At 45.8% G+C, this 17,513-nt stretch overlaps 1 protein-coding gene across 1 annotated transcript in view; it reads right to left on the reverse strand.

The window, feature by feature from the left end:
• The window catches only part of PPP1R12C (protein phosphatase 1 regulatory subunit 12C), a 615,622-nt gene that overhangs the window by 59,725 nt on the left and 538,384 nt on the right, over positions 1-17,513 (reverse strand). The window lies entirely within an intron of this gene.

A 17,513-nucleotide genomic window follows, 5' to 3' on the forward strand; every position in this document is an offset into this window, starting at 1 on the left:
GTCATTTAGGTAGACTGTTTTTGCTTAATTGCCACTCTTTGCCCGCTCACTGCCTGCACATTTTTTCTCTTTTAGAAGACCATCACCCTGACATGGCTCAATGAAGACACCTCTTTTGAAACTCTCAAGGTACTCCAAACTACTTAATTACTCACTTAGATAGATCTCAGGCTAGAGGAGGTGGTATTTCCATCATCTATAAGAAAACTATTAAATGCGCCACCACCATCCTTGATATTCCTGGATGTGAAAGTATGGCTTTTTCACTATATCTTACTGCTACATTTACTTTTTCCTGAATACTTATCTATCGCCCTCCTGGCCCCTACGGGAGCTTTTTACAGGCTCTGCCTGACTCTGTAGCAAGTATACTGTGTAAAACACCTAACTTGACTATACTTGGAGATTTTAACATCCAGATTGACAACATGTACTGTCCCTCAGCAAAAACACTCTTATCCACGCTGGCAGCACTAGATCTGACTCAGCATACTACAGGGCCTACCCACTATAAAGGCCACACCACTGACCTTATCTTTAGTAATCTTTTGGATCTCTCTTTTTACACTCCTCCGCCTCTTACTTGGACAGACCACTATCTACTGTCATTTACACCTCTCCGCGAAGCTTCCCTTCTGCCGCCAAATTTTTACAAAAACAACCTGTCGTCAATGGTCAGAACTGGACTCCAAAGAATGGCAGAATATTCTTTGTTCCTCACTCCTCAACTATAATGAATCCAATTTTAAATCTGTAGAGCCCTTTAACAGTTGGATCTCCACCTCTCTAGATTCCACTTTGCCAATTAAGACTATAATAAAAAGGCCTATACACAACTTCAATTCCTGGGTTTCTCCTTAATTGTTAGAACAAAGAGTTACCAATAGAGGCTTCTATTGAGCACAGTAATAAACTGGAGGTCTACTTTCAGGAGAAGGTTATTGATATATACTCTTCCTTTCCAACCATAACTAACCATGAAGTCATTAGTGATCAGCTGGCCAATCCCCAGCCCTCATCGATTTCATTTGCAGCTTTTCAGCTTTTAACTAACTTCGGTCATGGATCTCCTCCATAATACCAAGTCAGGATCCCCTCTTGATCCCGCCCCTCCCGCTATTATGGCGTAGGCCTCCGACATTACGGTCCCGCCACTTCCAAGGATTCTGAATCACCTTCTAACCTCAGGATCTTTGCCACAATCCCTTAAACATGCTATCATTAAACCTCTTTTGAAAAAGCCTAAACTCCACCCTACCCTGCTCAGTAACTACAGGCCTATCGCTCTCTTTCCAATCTTAGCCAAAATCATGGAAAAGCATGTCACAAAGCAATTGACATCTTTTCTCGAGGATCATGAACTCTTAGACTCCACTCAAATGGGATTCAGACCCCAATACCGTACTGAATCGGCCCTTCTGACAGTTACTGAAACCACCCGTCAACTGTTAGATCGAGGGCACACAACCATTATTCTACTTGATCTCAGTGCTGATTTTGACACTGTAAATCACTACACCCTCCTTCATAGGCTCTCAAGTATAGGGATAGAAGGTACAGCATTATCTTGGTTTTCTTCTTTCCACCTTCGTTCTTTTTTGTCCAACATATTTCCCCTCACCTGTGGAGTCCCACAGGGTTCCTCTCTAAGCCCTACTCTTTTTAACATCTATCATTCTTCCTTAGCTAAAGTTGTCAAACCATATGACCTTTCAGTGGTCACATATGCTGACGATACCCAACTAGTATCTCTTTCCAATACCAGGGATCCTTTTTTAACAAATCTTTCCCTCTGCCTTGCGGACGTTGGCAAATGGATGAATATGTCCAAACTGAAACTTAATGACGGAAAATCAGAGGTGATGATTGTAGGCAATTGTGACCCTTCTAATCTTTCGGCATTATACCCAGAGGTTTTTAGCAACTTTCCATCTCCCAAAGATCATATAAAGAACCTTGGCTTCTGGCTGGCTTCTTTTTGGATGTCTAAATGACTGCTCCCGTGAGCCTCTTGCTGACGAGCACTGGCGATGCACCTGTGCGCCTACTGAGTGGTACAAGAACCTGTGAAGACTTTTGGCGGCATTTCAAGCGACCCCTTCAGTTACATACGCTCTCTGCTGATGACGGCCGAAAGCCAGAAACACGTGTCCAGAGATACGGCACTCGCTGCACCTACCTTAGGTGAAAGACTTTCTACAGCGATACGGCACTTGCTGCACCTACTTCGGGTGAACAATTTTTTGAAAAATTCTCGCTATTTATATTTAAATGACTGCATTTACCATGATACCTTGGGGCTATTTTCCGCTTGAATGCAAGGCAGTGTACTCCCTTTTTCTTTTTGGCTTCTGGCTGGCCTGTCGCCTTACAATGGAGCAGCAATCTAAAAAGATTTCTTCTTCTTGTGTTGGCCTCCTTAGAACCCTAAGGAAAATCTTTAAGTTGCCGCCATCACCCCCGCCCCCCCCCCCAATCCCGGCCAGAAGAATTCTTATCCAGACCATGATACTCTCTTGACTGGATTATGGCAACTCTCTTTTTCTCAGTTCTTCTGACTATGTAGTGAAGAAACTCCAGGTTGCACAGAATGCGGCTGCAAGACTACTTATGAATCTACCTAGACATCAATCAGCCAAATCAGCCTTCACTTCTCTTCACTGGTTACCAATAAAACAGCGGATTCGCTTTAAGGCCCTATGACTGATACATAAAGCTTTGCACAATAAGGGTCCCCACTTTCTTAGACAAAGCATTTCTCTTTATTCCTCTACAAGAACGCTGAGATCCTCCACCACCCAGTTAGTTCACATATCACGGTTCAAGAGGTCTTCATGGGGAGGTAATTCCTTTTCAATCAAGGCAGCGTGACTTTGGAACTCCCTACCTCTAGAACTCTGGAAAGAACCCTTGGAACTACTGATCCGGAAAAAAATAAAAACTTTCCTTTATACAACTTAACCTCCTTATTTCTTAATAGTTTCTATTTTCTGCACCAGAGCGGTCACTTCCTTTTTAGCGATGGGAGGCCTTTGGGTAGCTGTGCGCTTTATAAATCTGTTAAACTAAACTATGTACTGTAATATCTGAATGGTTTATTACAATTAAATCTGCTTGTAAAAGTTATCTTTAATGCCAAAATGTTAATTGTTTTAAAAAAAAAAAAAAAAAAAAAAAAAAGATTTCTCACCTTATAATACCCTCTCCGCGCCAGACTGGACCTGGACACTTTCTCACCACTAGGTGGAGCCATGCAGCTCAGTACTGCCCTTGACGTGCATACAAGCATTTAAGTGCTACTCAGACATGGAGCGTGAACAACTGGTAGTACCAGTGTGCAGTGTTCTAACATGGGTGTTTGTAGGGTTATTTAAAAAAAAAAAAAAAAAAAAAAGGATGTACCTCCACAGAACATGGAGGTGAGAGGGCAGTTAGAAAAATGTGGTTAGAGTATCTAACACAAAGATTGTTACCAAAGGTAAGTAACTTGCCCTTCTAATGGGATACTTCTAACCACAGATTCCTCACCTTAGAATAGATACTAAAGCAGTACCTCCCAAAGGTGGAGGGTTTGTGGAGTCAGACCAAAAAGTCCAGCACAGCCAAACGGGTGAAATATTCTTCCCAGAAGACTTGGCTGTCAAGGTGGTAGTGCTATGTGTACATCTGTGCCAAAACTCAAGTCACAACCTGACATGCATCAAGGACAAGCACTCTGCATACCATTGCAGATGTAGCAGTCTTGGCTCTAGTGGAATGGGCTCTTCTTGGAGGAGCCCCTTGGCCAGTGCATCTCAATAGAAGGGGGAAGCCCACCTAACCCCACTATACCTGGGCCAAACACACTTACAAGAAACTACCATTTAGAAGGGATAAATTATAAATATGAATTATCTACAGGGTACATATATTACCCAGGGAACAGGCAAGAAATTTAGCTAACTAATTAAATTAGTATTCACACTCTCTAATACCTTCCAAAATATTGTTATATATTTTCCTCGCCCTGGAGAACTCAACTAAAAGCGGATCGCCGGTACAATGTTCCTTGGTAAAAACATAAAAATGTCAAGCTCTTTTGGGGATCAGACAATTAAGCCTTTCTTTCTCTATCAGTGGGTGAGAAGGGGTAAACAATGCTGCCAGGCTGATGGACTGCCCAACGTGGAAGAGAGTCACAACCGTATGCAAAAAGGCCACATGAGTACACCACAACAGTCACCAGTTTGTCTAGGAAAAAATGTTGTGTAGGGGAGGTGCAACAACAGTGCCTGGAGTTCACTCACACAACGAGCTAAAGCAACCACAATGATGACCATCTTTAGTGGTGGATGACACAATAAGCATCTATGTATTGGCTCAAAATGCATAAACATGAGAAACATTAAGACCAAGTCAAGGTTTCATTGAGACATCACAAATGGGCTTGGGAGGGAACGGATATCAAACATTTAATATACAAGGCTCGATTGCCCGGCAAACATAAAAAGATCCACCACGGCTAACCTTTTAGTGACAATTACAAGGCCTTTTTTGGATCAAAGAGAAAACTAACAGAACATCTGAATGTGGCTTGTAAAGGATTTGTCTTTCAAATGCCAAACCACGTCACAGATTTCTCCCAGGGCCTCGTGTAAATGTATTTCGTGGAAAGCAGCATGGTGACATCCACCACCACTGTAAGATGACATCCACCACTTCAAGTGGGAGATAAAATAAAGTTAATTACCACCACTCAATTTCAGAGGATGGAGGTGTAGACTGCACAGGTTGGCGGTGAAGAACCTTTGTAAGAAAGCACACTTTTTTATGGTTAGTCCCCACGTTTTGCCTGGCTTCTGATGTGGCTTTGACCTTTAGTTCACTGGGTCCCTGCTAAACAGGTCCCCAGTGCCAGATCTCTTTGCCCAAAACTGCACAGTTGTTTAGCACAATTGGCAAACTCGATAGCTACCACGGCAAGTCCCTTGTAAATGGTACCCCTGGCACCTAGGGCCTGGGTTACTAAGAGGTCTATGAGGGCTGCAGCACCAATTGTGCCACCCTCAGGGATCACTGAACTAACCCACACAGTGCTGCCATTGCAGACTGTGTTGGTGCAGGCTAAATTGAAAACAAGACCTGCCCCACCTGTGTGCCAGGTCCCTTATCACTAAATGTGCCAGGTGTAAGTCACCTCTAAAACTAGGTGTAAGTCACCCCTAAAACTGGGTGCATTCAGGCATATGCGAAGGCAAATATGCATGAGCAGATAGGCCCCTGCTGTGTGTGTCGATTCTGAGACATAGTAAGTGCACAGGGAAGCCATTTTAAAAGCATGTGCTGGACACTGGTCATTATGAGTTCCCCAGCTAACTGATGGGTTCTCTGAATCCTCGGATGTTTGGTATCAAACATCTCAGAATAATAAACTGTCATTGACCCACCTGAAGGACTTATCAATAACTGCACATAGAGAGCACCTTAGAGGTGCCCCCTGAAAACCTACCCAGTGACCAGTGTGTTCACTGATTGGTACAAACCAGTGCAGCCACCCTAGACTCAGTTCTGGCCCCCTAAGGTGAGGGCCAACCCCGTCCAGAGCAGTATGAACATTCCAGGGTGGGGAGCTTCAAAAGGTCTTGCCGCCCTTGAAATGGAACCCAGGACTCGCCAAATGGCAGAGATGACTGAACCCCACTGTCCTGAACCCACATATGGCAGCAGCCCAGGCAGGAAAATGTGTTAAATTAGGAAGAGTGCCCACTTCATGCCAGTCCCACCCGTAAGGTGGACGTGCTGAAATGGACAGTACTTTTCAAATTCCTCCATCTTCTTTGGTAAGAATTAGACCACTAGGGTTAGGGTAATGCCCACTTCCCTGAGGAAGTGGTCAAAAGAAAAATGTAGTCACCCTAAAGCTGGCCAGCCCATTGGCTACCGCCTGGAACTCCCTGTAACACCCCTAATTTGAATATTTATATGGCACCCCTGAACCCCAGAACTCATATCCTGACTACCTATGAAGGAGGACAAAGACGATTCGGCCTCACAGAAGAGGAAGAAGCTGCAGCTGACCCAGTACCAGCCCTTCCAGCCTGCCTCCTAACCTGACCAGACACTGCTCAAAAGGTCTTGTCCTGCAGCTTCAGCTTCAAGCCTGCCTGCTTTCTAGAAAGACTTGGACTCCAGTGAGTAGCGGACCTTCTCAGCAACAAAGTATCCAACAAGGACTCTGCAGCCTGAAAACCAGACACCTGAATTTACCTCTGCACCAGACAACCTCATGAAGCCCACCAATGGTGTCAGCAGGGCTCCCCAGTTGTCCTCTGTCCGAGTCCACCAGAGTGTTCTCCCCCCCCCCTCCCCTTCCTGGACTCAATCAAGTCGCCTGCAGCCCCTGCAATCAGGAACCCTCTCTCCCCCAGCCTGGTGGTGAGAGAAAAACCCAACACCTACAGCAACCACTGCACCGTGGTCCTTGAGCCCAGCTGAGGTGGGTCATTGGTGCAAAGGATGTCCCCTGGTTCCTGAGAGCTTGAGTGCACCCTGGGTCCACACCTTCCGGACTCCATGACACCTGCAGCCTCAACTCACAGAACACCCTGACTGCAAGTGCTCCAAGAAAAAATAATCCAACACCAAGACACCCATGCATCCATCGCAACTGGGCTCAAGAGAAGAGGACCAAAGGTTCACCTACATTCCAAGCACCCCAAGTCTATTACCTACCTGTTTGTTGTCCCCAACTAGCTTTCCAGCTAGAGCCAGCAGCCTGTTTGTCACAGAGACAATCTCCCATAGGAAACCATTACGCACCAGAAGCCTTACTGCACCTCTTCACCCAGCCACCCCAGTGCCACCCGGTGTGACTTGTTGGTGTGGTTCTGATCAGTAACTGGTACTTACCTTAACTCCCTGAGATTGGCTTTGTAAGTCATTGTTAAACTTGTGTTTGCTGAACATTGTTTTCCTTCCACTGGATAAGATTGAGAACACTCGGAAAATTGCATTGTGTATTTTTGAAACTGCAAAGCATTTATGTTCAAAAGTCTACTTATCTATTAAGTAGTTCTTGGGTTTGAGACATATTAAAAGAATTGCAATTTTTCTAAATTGATCTCGGATTTATTCTGAGAGTGTGTGTCATTTATTGCTCCAGTGAGTACAACAAATGCTTAGAACTACCCTCTGATAAGACTAACTGCTCTCCCACGCTTCCACAAAATAATTAGTCCTATGTACTTTTGCCTCTGCAATACCAACTGGGGATCCACTGGACTCTCTCCACAAAGTACTTCATTTTAGTGCAATATATAGAGCCAGCTTTCTACATTGGTGGAACCGCAGTGGGGTCTGCGGCTTTGCATTTGCTGATACCACTTGGTCAGTAAGTGACAACACGAGTAAATGCAAAAATTGCCTTTAGTTAAATTACATTTTCGAATCAGGTATTTTTCCAAATTCTTAAAAGGACTGTACCTCAGGACAGGGTGAAGCTCAACTGCACCCCTTATCTCCAGCTTTCCTACAAGCAGCTAGGGGACCTCTGTAAAGGGCACAAAATGAAAACGGGCTCAAACACTACCAGTACAAAGCTCCAGGAGCAGGCCCATCCTTCTAATGAGGCAACTGATCTGGTAAATCAGGACCAAGACAACTCAAGTGTGGAGGAAGATAAGGCCCTTCCACTACTTGAAAGAGGAATCTGTATCCCAAGTATCTAGGACACCTCTCTTTAGTGAGAGTGGCTTAGATTCATAAAGGTCCAAAGAAAAACTCTCTGAAAAAGAGCTTCCCTTAGGGAGATTGGCTACGAGACTTGGCCTGGAAGACAGAATCCTAGCAATAGAGAAAGAGAGAAGAGAAATGGGTTTAGCACTCATGGATGGTGGCAGGAATTGTATAACTAGGGACAAAGTAGAGCACTGTGACCCTAAAATCCCCAAAGGGATTTCCCCCAAATATGAAGAAGGTGATGAGTTCACCAAATGGTTCACAGAATATGATAGGGCCTGTGTAGCAGGAAAACTTGCTAAACAGTACTGGGGCGCTCCTCTGGGGGAGCTGTTCTCAGGAAAGTGAAGGGATAGACTAACACTAAATGAGGCAAATGCAAGGTCCTATGGCCTCATGAAGGCTACCATGATCGAGGGCATTGGGCTTACTCCTGAGGAGTACAGGATCAAATTCAGGGAGACTAAAGACTCAGAGTCAGCCCTTGGTTGATTTTGTGGACTTCTCAGTGAAGACACTAGGTGGCTGGTTAGAAGACAACAATGTGCATGATTATGAATGTCTTTACAATTTAGTAATGAAAGAGCATCTGTTGAATAACTGTATGCAGGAAAAGCTACATCAGTACCTGGTATCCCTAGGTCCACTCTCTCCAAGAATTGGGGAAGAAGGCAGACCACTAGGTCAAAACAAGGCAGACCAAAATGTCCACTAGTGGGGGAAAACCACAAAAAGGAGGCCAAAAAGACCCCCTACCACCAAGAGAAAGAGGGTAACCAAAACAAGGACAAAAACAAGGAGTCTTTTAAAGCCCTCCTAACACCTGCATAGGAAGGTGGGCATCAAGACACTTCCCAGTCCAAGGGTGCGTACAAGGGTAAAAAGTGGGATTCCAGAAAGCCTTGGTGCCATAGCTGCAAAAACAACAGGCATCAAACTGGAGAGCTTAACTGCTCTAACAAAAAGAATACCTCTAGTGCACCAGCAGTAAATGCAGTGGTAATTCTCTAGATGGGATTTCAAATAGGCCCTGATGGAGTCAGTGAACCTGCTTTGCAACTTTATTCTCAGAGGGTGGGGTGGATGTAGCTGCCCTGGCTGCCAGGCCCAGTAATCGGGAGAGATACAGACAACAGCCTCATATAAATGGATTCAAGTTGAAACAGACACTGGTGCCAGTGTCACCATGGTGACTGAGTAACCGGTGTCCTCAGAACAGTATCTGATTGGCAAGACATACACAGTCCTCAATGCTGATAATCAGGCTAAGGTGCTTCCCATGGCGATGGGATTCTAGAATGTTGAGGGATTACTGGCCAGACGAAGGTGGTAGTATCTCCTGCAATTCCTGTGCAATGTCTACTAGGAAATGATCTGGAGTCCTCAGCTTGGCTGAGGAAGAAAGAAAGGAAAAACACATGCAGCTATGCTGGGTATCCCTGAATGGGTATGTGTAAAAACAAAAGCACAAAGCAAGGCCCAGGGTGAAAAAAAAGTTGAGCCTGGAATAATGGTCCATTCTGCCTAGAGAAGCTTAAAAGTATGGGAAGACCACTTCCAATCAGACACCAGAACAGGTCCCCTCTCCTCAGGGAGAATACCCGACAGCCCCAGAGAGAACTGAGCCTCAGGAGCTTGGGCCTTACACAGCATAACTCCTACGACCAGGGGAACCTCGAAGGAAGATCTGCGCCATGGACAGAGGGCCTGTTCCACTCTTGAAGGCCTGAGAGAACAGGCTGCTGATCAGGAAAAGGCAGATATCAGTGGCTCCCACAGGACCTAATGGGAGGAGGGAACTCCATTCACTGAGGCCAGAGACCCCAAACCTGGTGCCACTAGGAGAGTGATAGTGCCTTAGCAGTTTAGAGAGTTTCTCCTCACTTTGGCCCACAATATCCCCCTGTAATGATATTTGTGTTTTGACCACTGACTCCACATTGCACTTAGCCTAGCAGCACACCGTCATATTAGTGACCACCATCTTCATTTTTCCTATTGACTTTATTTTAGCATTAGCCAAGGCCACGTTAAAAGCTGCAAGTATTTTTCCACGTTATACAATGTGCTCATGTTTTTATTCTGTGTGTTTGTGTGCTCTTCCTCACCAAGGGCTGATCAGAATGTACCAGGACGGCCGGGAACGGTTTTGTTTTGATACAGGGCACCTTGGCATTTTGGCCAATTCCCAACGTGTTCTTTTCAAAGCTGACCTAAAGTACCAGCATTCTTTGAAAAATAAACTTATGCAGTGGGAGGGAGCTTCTAGAATTCTCCTCTCTTGTTTGTTTAAAGTATAAGAGGCCGAGATCAGATGGACCGGGAGTGACTCAGATCTCGGACATGCTCAGGACACTGAGGTGTCATCCTTTCCGTAAGAATAACTGATCTCTCTCTCTCCACGATCGATTCTGGGATCTGGCTATCTGATGCTGATTAGGAGGGAGATGAAGCAGATTTGCCCTTGCCTCATTGTGATGCATTTTTTAATTCATTATTTGCTTTGCATTGTAATATAGACATTAATTTGCTGTCTATATTGCAGTGGAGAATCACTTGTACATGTTTTTATTTCATTGATGTGACCATTTTTAAACGTGTGCTTTCAGCAATCTAATCTCCTTTACGAACCTTGCGAAGTGTATTAATAAATGTCTTCTTTAGACTAAGAAGGGCATTCCAGAGATTGTCAGTGCATGAGTGTTTCACCTCAGTCATGAGTAAAGCAAAACACCCCCTTAGCTGGGCACCTTGGCCAGGCAAAAACATGGAGTAGGTTGGTAAACCGCTTCTACTGGCCAGGCAAGACCCAGAAGGTGGAGTTTTGTAGCTCCTGTGACACCTGTCAAGCCAGTGGCAAGATAGATGGCCACCCAAAGGCCCCCATAGTCCACCTCCCCTTCGCCCTTCCCTTTGTTAGAGTACAGATTGACAGTGTCTGTCCTCTTGACCCTTCAACAGCATCATGGTACAGATTTATACTGGTTGCAGTGGATCATGCAACCAGGTATGCTGATGCAATTCCCCGGAGGACTACAACTGTCCCTGAAGTAGCTAGGGCCCTCATTGGTGTATTGAACAAAGTGGGTTTTCCAAAAGTGGTGTCAGACAGAGGTACCAACTTCATGTCTGGATACCTGAAATACATGTGGGCTGAGTGTGGTGTGACCTAGAAGTTCACTACACCCTATCACCCATAAGCCAATGGCCTTGTGGAGAGATTCAACAAGACATTGAAAGGCATGATTGGTATGCTCAGGAGATTGGATGTCTTTCTTCCATGCCTGGTTTTTGCTTCCAGGGAAGTGCCACAGAAGGGAGGTTTTCCCCCTTTCAGCTTCTGTGTAGGCACCCTGTAAGAGGAACCCTTTGTCTTGTGAAAGAAGGATGGGAGAGACCTCTCAGAGCCTAATCAAGACACTTTGGACTATGTGCTTGGCCATTGTTCCAGGGTGGCTGAGTACATCGAAAAAGCTCGCCAAAAATCTGGAGGCCAGCCAGGAGCTCCAGAAGCTCTGGTATTCACCACTGGTGAAATTCCAATCAGGGCGAAGGTATGGGTTTTGAAGCATGTGGTTCCTAGGACCCTCCAAGACAAGTGGAATGGACCCTCCCTCATCCAGAAAGAAAAGGGAAGTCACCTATCTGGGAGAATTTGGCTCAAAAGGGTTATCCATGTAAACTGCTTAAAACCTTATCCTGATAGAGCTGAGATGACTATGCTAATAGACACTGTTGAGGGACAGGAAATTGAGAGTGAACCTCTCCCTGATCTCCTCTTTAGCAATCCAAAAGATGGCTCAGTTGAGGGAATGGTCTTTTCAGACACCTTCACAGGCCAACAAAAGGCTGATTGTAAGCAACTCTTACAGTAGTTTGCTGAGCTCTTCCCATTGATCCCCTGGTCAGACTACCTGGTGCCCACACAATGTGGACATTGGGGACAGCATGCCAGTCAAAAACAACATTTACAGTCTGACAAAGGGAGCATCAATGCTGAGGTAAGCAAGATGCTGAAATTAGGAGTCACTGAGCACTCTGAAAGCCCCTTAGCCATCCCAGTGGTTTTAGTCCCCAAGCCTAATTCCCATGCTGAAAAGAAAGAAGTTAGGTTTGTATGGACTATCGGGGTCTTAATGCTGTGACCACAACTGATGCCCACACAATTCCTAGGGCTGATGAATTTATTGACAGGGTAGGGGCAGTGAAATATAGCTCAGTACTTTTGATCTCACATCAGGGTACTGGCAGATAGGTCTGACCCCTGGAGCAAAGGAAAAGTCAGCATTCTCCACTCCCGTTGGGCATCAGTTCACGTTATGCCCTCTAGTCTGAAGAATGCCCCTGCCACCTTCCAATGGTTGAATAGATTCCTTGCTGAGTTAGAAAAATCTAGTGCAGCATATCTTGATGATACTGTTGTCTTTAGCTCCACCTAGCAGGATCACCTGATAGACCTTCGTAAGGTCCTTTAGTCTGTGCGAAAGGCAGGCCACACCATCAAGGCAAGCAAATGCCAGACAGGGCAAGGCCAGGTTGTACCCTTGTCCCCATTGTAGGTGGAGGTCAAGTTCAACCGCTGCAAGCCAAGATCCCGTCAATTCTGGACTGGATGGCCCAACAACCCAGACTCAAGTCAGGACATTCCTTGGCTTGACTGTGTATTACAGGAGTTTTGTGAATTGGTATGACTCCATTTTGGCCCCTCTCACAGAACTAATCGCTAAGAAAATTCCAAAGAAGGTAAATTGGTCAGTAAGCTTTCAAAAGGCCGTTGACACCCTGAAAAAAGCAATGTGTTCAGCACCTGTTCTCAAAGCTCCAGATTATATCAAACAGTTCACAGTTTGGACAGATGCCTCTGAGGAGGGGATACAACCAGTCCTGTCCCAAATCTATGATGACGGTCATGACCAACCTGTTCCTTTCATTAGCAGGATGTTACTCTCCGGAGAGGAGCGTTTGAGTGTCATTGAGAGGGAAGTCTTCGCTGTGGTTTGGTCCCTGAAGAAGCAGGGGCCATAATTGTTTGGCTCTCACTTCCTTGTTCAAACTGACCACAGGCCTCTCAAATGGCTTATGCAGATAAAAGACGAAAATCCCAAATTGTTAAGTTGGTCCATCTCCCTACATAGAATCGACTTCACAGTGGACCACAGGCCTGGTTCTGACCATGCCAATACAGGTGGACTTTCCAGGTTCTTCCACCTAGAAGTTGAAAGGACGGTTAGTTTTATTTGTTTCGTTTGGGAGGGGGGTCATGTAGGAAAGCACCCTTTTTGACATTGTTAGCCCACACTTTTTGCCAGGTTTCTGATGTGGCTATGACTGTTAGTGCATTGGGTCCCTGCTAAACAGGTCCCCAGTGGCAGATTTCTTTCCTCAAAACTGCACTACTGTTTTGCAGAATTGGCAAACTCTTACGCTACCATTGTAAGTCCCTAGTAAACAGTACTCCTGGTAACTAGTGCCTAGGGTACCAAGGGAGGGCTGCAGCATCAATTGTGCCACCGTCAGGGATCCCTCACCTAACCCACACAGTGCTGCTACTGCAGACTGGGTGTTGGGTAGGCTGTAAAAAAGTAGGATCTTTCTGACCTGGTTCCCCCCACTTTTTGCCTGGTGTCCGTGTGATCTGACTGTAGTACACTGGGATCCTGCTAACCAGGGCCGTGTGTCCGTGCTCTCTCCCCTAAATTTGATTGGATACACCCCACAACTGGTATAATGTGTACTCCTGTAAGTCCCTAGTCTGGTACTTCGGCACCCAGGGCACTGGCACACCAGGGATCCCGCATGGTGCAGCATGTATTATGCCACCCATGGGGGTAAATGCATGGGGGTCTACAGGCCTGCCATTGCAACCGGTGATAAATGGAGTATGCACCTTTCAACCCAGAAATAAGGTTTACCTTATATACTGGTCACTGCTCTCTGACCCTACAAGTCACCCTTAAGATAGGCCCATCCACAGTCTCTCCCCCGACCCCCCCGACAAGGCTGGCCTAGCTGGACAATGGACAAACGGAATGATGTTGGATATTACTTTTGAAGGACAGTCAAAGGAACTCCATTGCCCTGCTAAATCTCTAGGCATAATTGTGGAGGCTCAAGTCGTCCAGGTGCATGACCTACTTCCTGCTGCAAAAGGAGATCCATTCTGAGTGGCACAAGAATAAGTGAGTTAGTACCACACACTCTGAGGCCAATCAAGTACAAACAAGTTAATCTGAACTCGCTTCCAACACAGCTTCCATTGACCATAAGTGGTGAGAGGAATGGGATTGATGGAAGGTTCACCTCAGACAAAACTCGTCTCCCAGAGATACCTTCAACAGAAACTGTGGAATGCAGAACCATTTGCACTGCCTGGTCTCTCACGTAGCAGAGATCAACTGAGTACTATCTCAAAAGTTGAAGGTGCGCCGAAAAACCTCTGGGTGAAGTCATGTGTGGTCAAGCAAGGTGGTGCCCACTAACATCTGCCTGAATATTGAGAACCTGCAAAATGGTTCACCATAAACCAGATGTCATGACCCTGAACCCACAACTATAGCCTCAATTGCTCCAGACACTGACAGAAAACACACACCGCCCTGCTTACTGGCCTATCACACTGATTATTTTGTCTGTCAACATATGAAGTGACTGACTGGATAGACAGCAGTAACACAGAGCCAGATGCTTGGCGTGGAATTAGAGTAGGATGACGTGAAGAGTGACTAGGGACCCCTGACTCCAGTGCACTGAGAAGCCTGGCCCAGCCAAGGGGAAGATGCACTGGTCATCAACATGATCACTACTGAAGAAAAGGGTCTCCTGTATGGCATAATGGAGACAATTTCCTGCGCAATGGAAACTGTGGAAAAAAAGAGCGCTGCAAAAGTGAAGAAAAAGTTAGTCAAAAAAAGAACGCAGTAGCTCTCTGGATTCACAACAGCTAGGCCTAAAAGAAGGAAATGGATGTCTGCGTAAACATCTGCTGCACTAGATGTGGCACGCTGAGACATCTGTACCGTCTGTCAGGATGCTGAGATTTTCCAGTACCAGAATGACTCCTGGGGAATACTGTAAGGTGATGATTCTGCAGTTAGAAATCTAATCTACAATGTAAACAGATGGTTCAAATAGATTCATCTTATTAGATATGGACATGATTGAGTACTTTCAGTGCCATCAAATCATTATGTTTGTACCCAGAGTAGTTCTCTTTTTGATAATTCTTTATTACCTGCTTTCTCTCTGTTCAACTACTTATAACACAATAAACCTCAACTGACTGATGTTATGTTTAACAAGAGAGATTGCTTTCTCTTCACTCACAGAATACTCCCTGACAAGGACCAGTCAGGGTCTGTGGGAAGCTATGCACACTATTTCATTTTGCTATAGTATATACAAAGCCAGAGGTTACCCAGAGGCTTAATAGAGGCTGAAGTAGATAATACTAACGCTCTCTTTTGTGGTAGTGTGGTCGAGCAGTTCGGCTTATCAAAGGGTACTGCAAATCATTTGAAGTGTACACACAGACACTAGAAGAGCACACACTCAAAGACTTAATTCCGGACCAATTGTTTTTCTATAGCAAAAATATATTTTGTTACTTTATTTATAGAACCACAAGATTCAGTGTGCAGGTAAGTACATTTTCAAGTAAGTAGCAAGCATATGTGTCAACTCCACTTTGTTTCAATTTGGCAAGTTAAACGGTTTTCAAGAAAATAGCAAATGTACAAGTTACTTGCCTTCGGTAACGATATATCTGGTAGATATATCTGGTAGAGACATATTCTAGTAGCAGACTCCTTATTTTAGAATTTTCCCCAGGCAACAGACCGGATCTGGAGATTTTTTTTTCCTAGCAATACCCTTGCGCATCAGTGGGTGCAGTCGGTAAATTCCGCAGGCGTCGTTAGGGAAGAAAAGTTAGTACAGTTTCAAGCTAAGTACAAAACTTACAGTTCCAGTCTCCAGGGGTTAGGATGTCTGTAGGTTGGGACCCCAAACACCAACCGCCAGCAACACTGGGCCAGCCAGGAGCAGAGGTCAAAGCTGATGCACAATTTAAAATGGGCTCCTATGGAGACTGGGGCACCCTGAAATGGATGCCAGCAGGTAAGTACCCGCATCTTCAAAGGGCAGACCTGGGGGGTTTAGAAGAGCACTGGTGTGTGTGGGGTGGGTACAGGTCAACACCAACACACCCTCAGCGGCACAGGGGTGGCCGGGTGCAAACTCAGAGTTGGGCTCCCAATGCTTTTCAATAGAGGTACCCCGGGGGTCACAAGTAGGCTGCAGGCTAGATACAGGAGATTGGTTCAGTCAAACAACAGGCTGGACAGTGAGGAGGACCGCCACCTGCACATTGCTACACTGGATGTCAGGTTCCCCAAGACCAGGGGGCTGCAGGTGCAGGTTACCTTTTGGCATCCGGTATCTTAGTCCAGATCCTTTAAAGGCAGGGGGGGGTCCCCTGGATTTAATGTGCAGGCATCGTTGTGTTAGTCAGAAGGGTTCAACCCAGGGTGGACACTAGATCAGAATCGCCTGGGGACTTTCACTAGACCCGTGGGCCACCAGGATACTGGCCATGGGTGTCCGGTGCAGATTGGGCAGGACTCGCTGATCCAGATTGTTTCTGGAGTCCTTTGCTGGAGTTTCTTTCTGGACAGGGCTGCTGTCCGAGGGAGATCTTGGTCCTCTGGTGGGCAGGTAGTCCTCTTTGGACTTTTAAAAGGGTGCTGGTTCTGTAGGATGTGTCTCCTTTTTGTAGCAGGGGCTTTAGAAGCTGGATACAGGCTGGTAGGGCTGGTGCTCAAGCAATTGGTGCATTCAGTCTTCTCTGTTGGGGGTCAACTTAGCATTCCTCCTTTCTTTGGTCGTCTTCTTGAGGACACCAGGAATCTGGTCAGCTGGGTTCAGGGAGGCTCTTAAATCCTGGATTGAGGGGTGTTGCAGGGGTCAGAAGACAATAGCTACTGTCCCTGAGGGTGACTACAACCTCCTGGTGTCCACTCCCTTTGGGAACACCTTAGCGGTGATTCGAACTGGGGTGGTCATTCCTCCTTGTTTTTCCTAGGTTTTCCGCCGGACTTTCTGCCAAAAGAGGGGCTTTGTCCAGGAGGGAACGAGTGGACATCTCCACTAGCTGGAGTTCCCTGGGGCACTGTAACAGGAGGCCTGAGCCTTTGAGGATCACTGCTAAGTGTTACAGTTGCTGCACGGGGCAAGTGTGAAGCACCTCTACCCAGTGCAGGTTTTGTTTCTGGCCTCAGGGAGCACAAAGGCTCTTACCCCATGGGGTCAGAAACTTGTCTCTTAGTGGCAGACTGGCCAGTCCTGCACTAAAGGATTGGATAAAATGAAGGGGGCATCTCTAAGATACCCTCTGTACGCATTTTATAATAAATCCAACACTGCCATCAATGTGGGTTTATTGTGCTTAAACATTCCCAGCACACACACAGTCAAGTCAGCATCATATCAGGCAAAAAGTGGGGGTACTGTAAACAAGGAGCTAGTTTCCTACATGGTCCAAAATGCATTGGGGAATGGGGAAGGAGACAAATGAAATACATTTGATATAGAAATAAAAGAAAATTTGCATAGAACAAACTGTAAATGAAGAGGATTCATTGCAAAAACATGGAATGGGAAACTCTATAATCATATATATTAAACAGGAAATCTCATTGGGTACCACAGCAGTAGTGTTCAAAGTTCTATCCCAGGCATGTGCATGAACTTATGAGGTTTGCATCCAAGATCAGAAGGGGACACCCAGAAAGCACACAAAA

This window comes from Pleurodeles waltl, chromosome 7, assembly GCF_031143425.1.
Source record: "Pleurodeles waltl isolate 20211129_DDA chromosome 7, aPleWal1.hap1.20221129, whole genome shotgun sequence".
NCBI lineage: Eukaryota > Metazoa > Chordata > Amphibia > Caudata > Salamandridae > Pleurodeles > Pleurodeles waltl.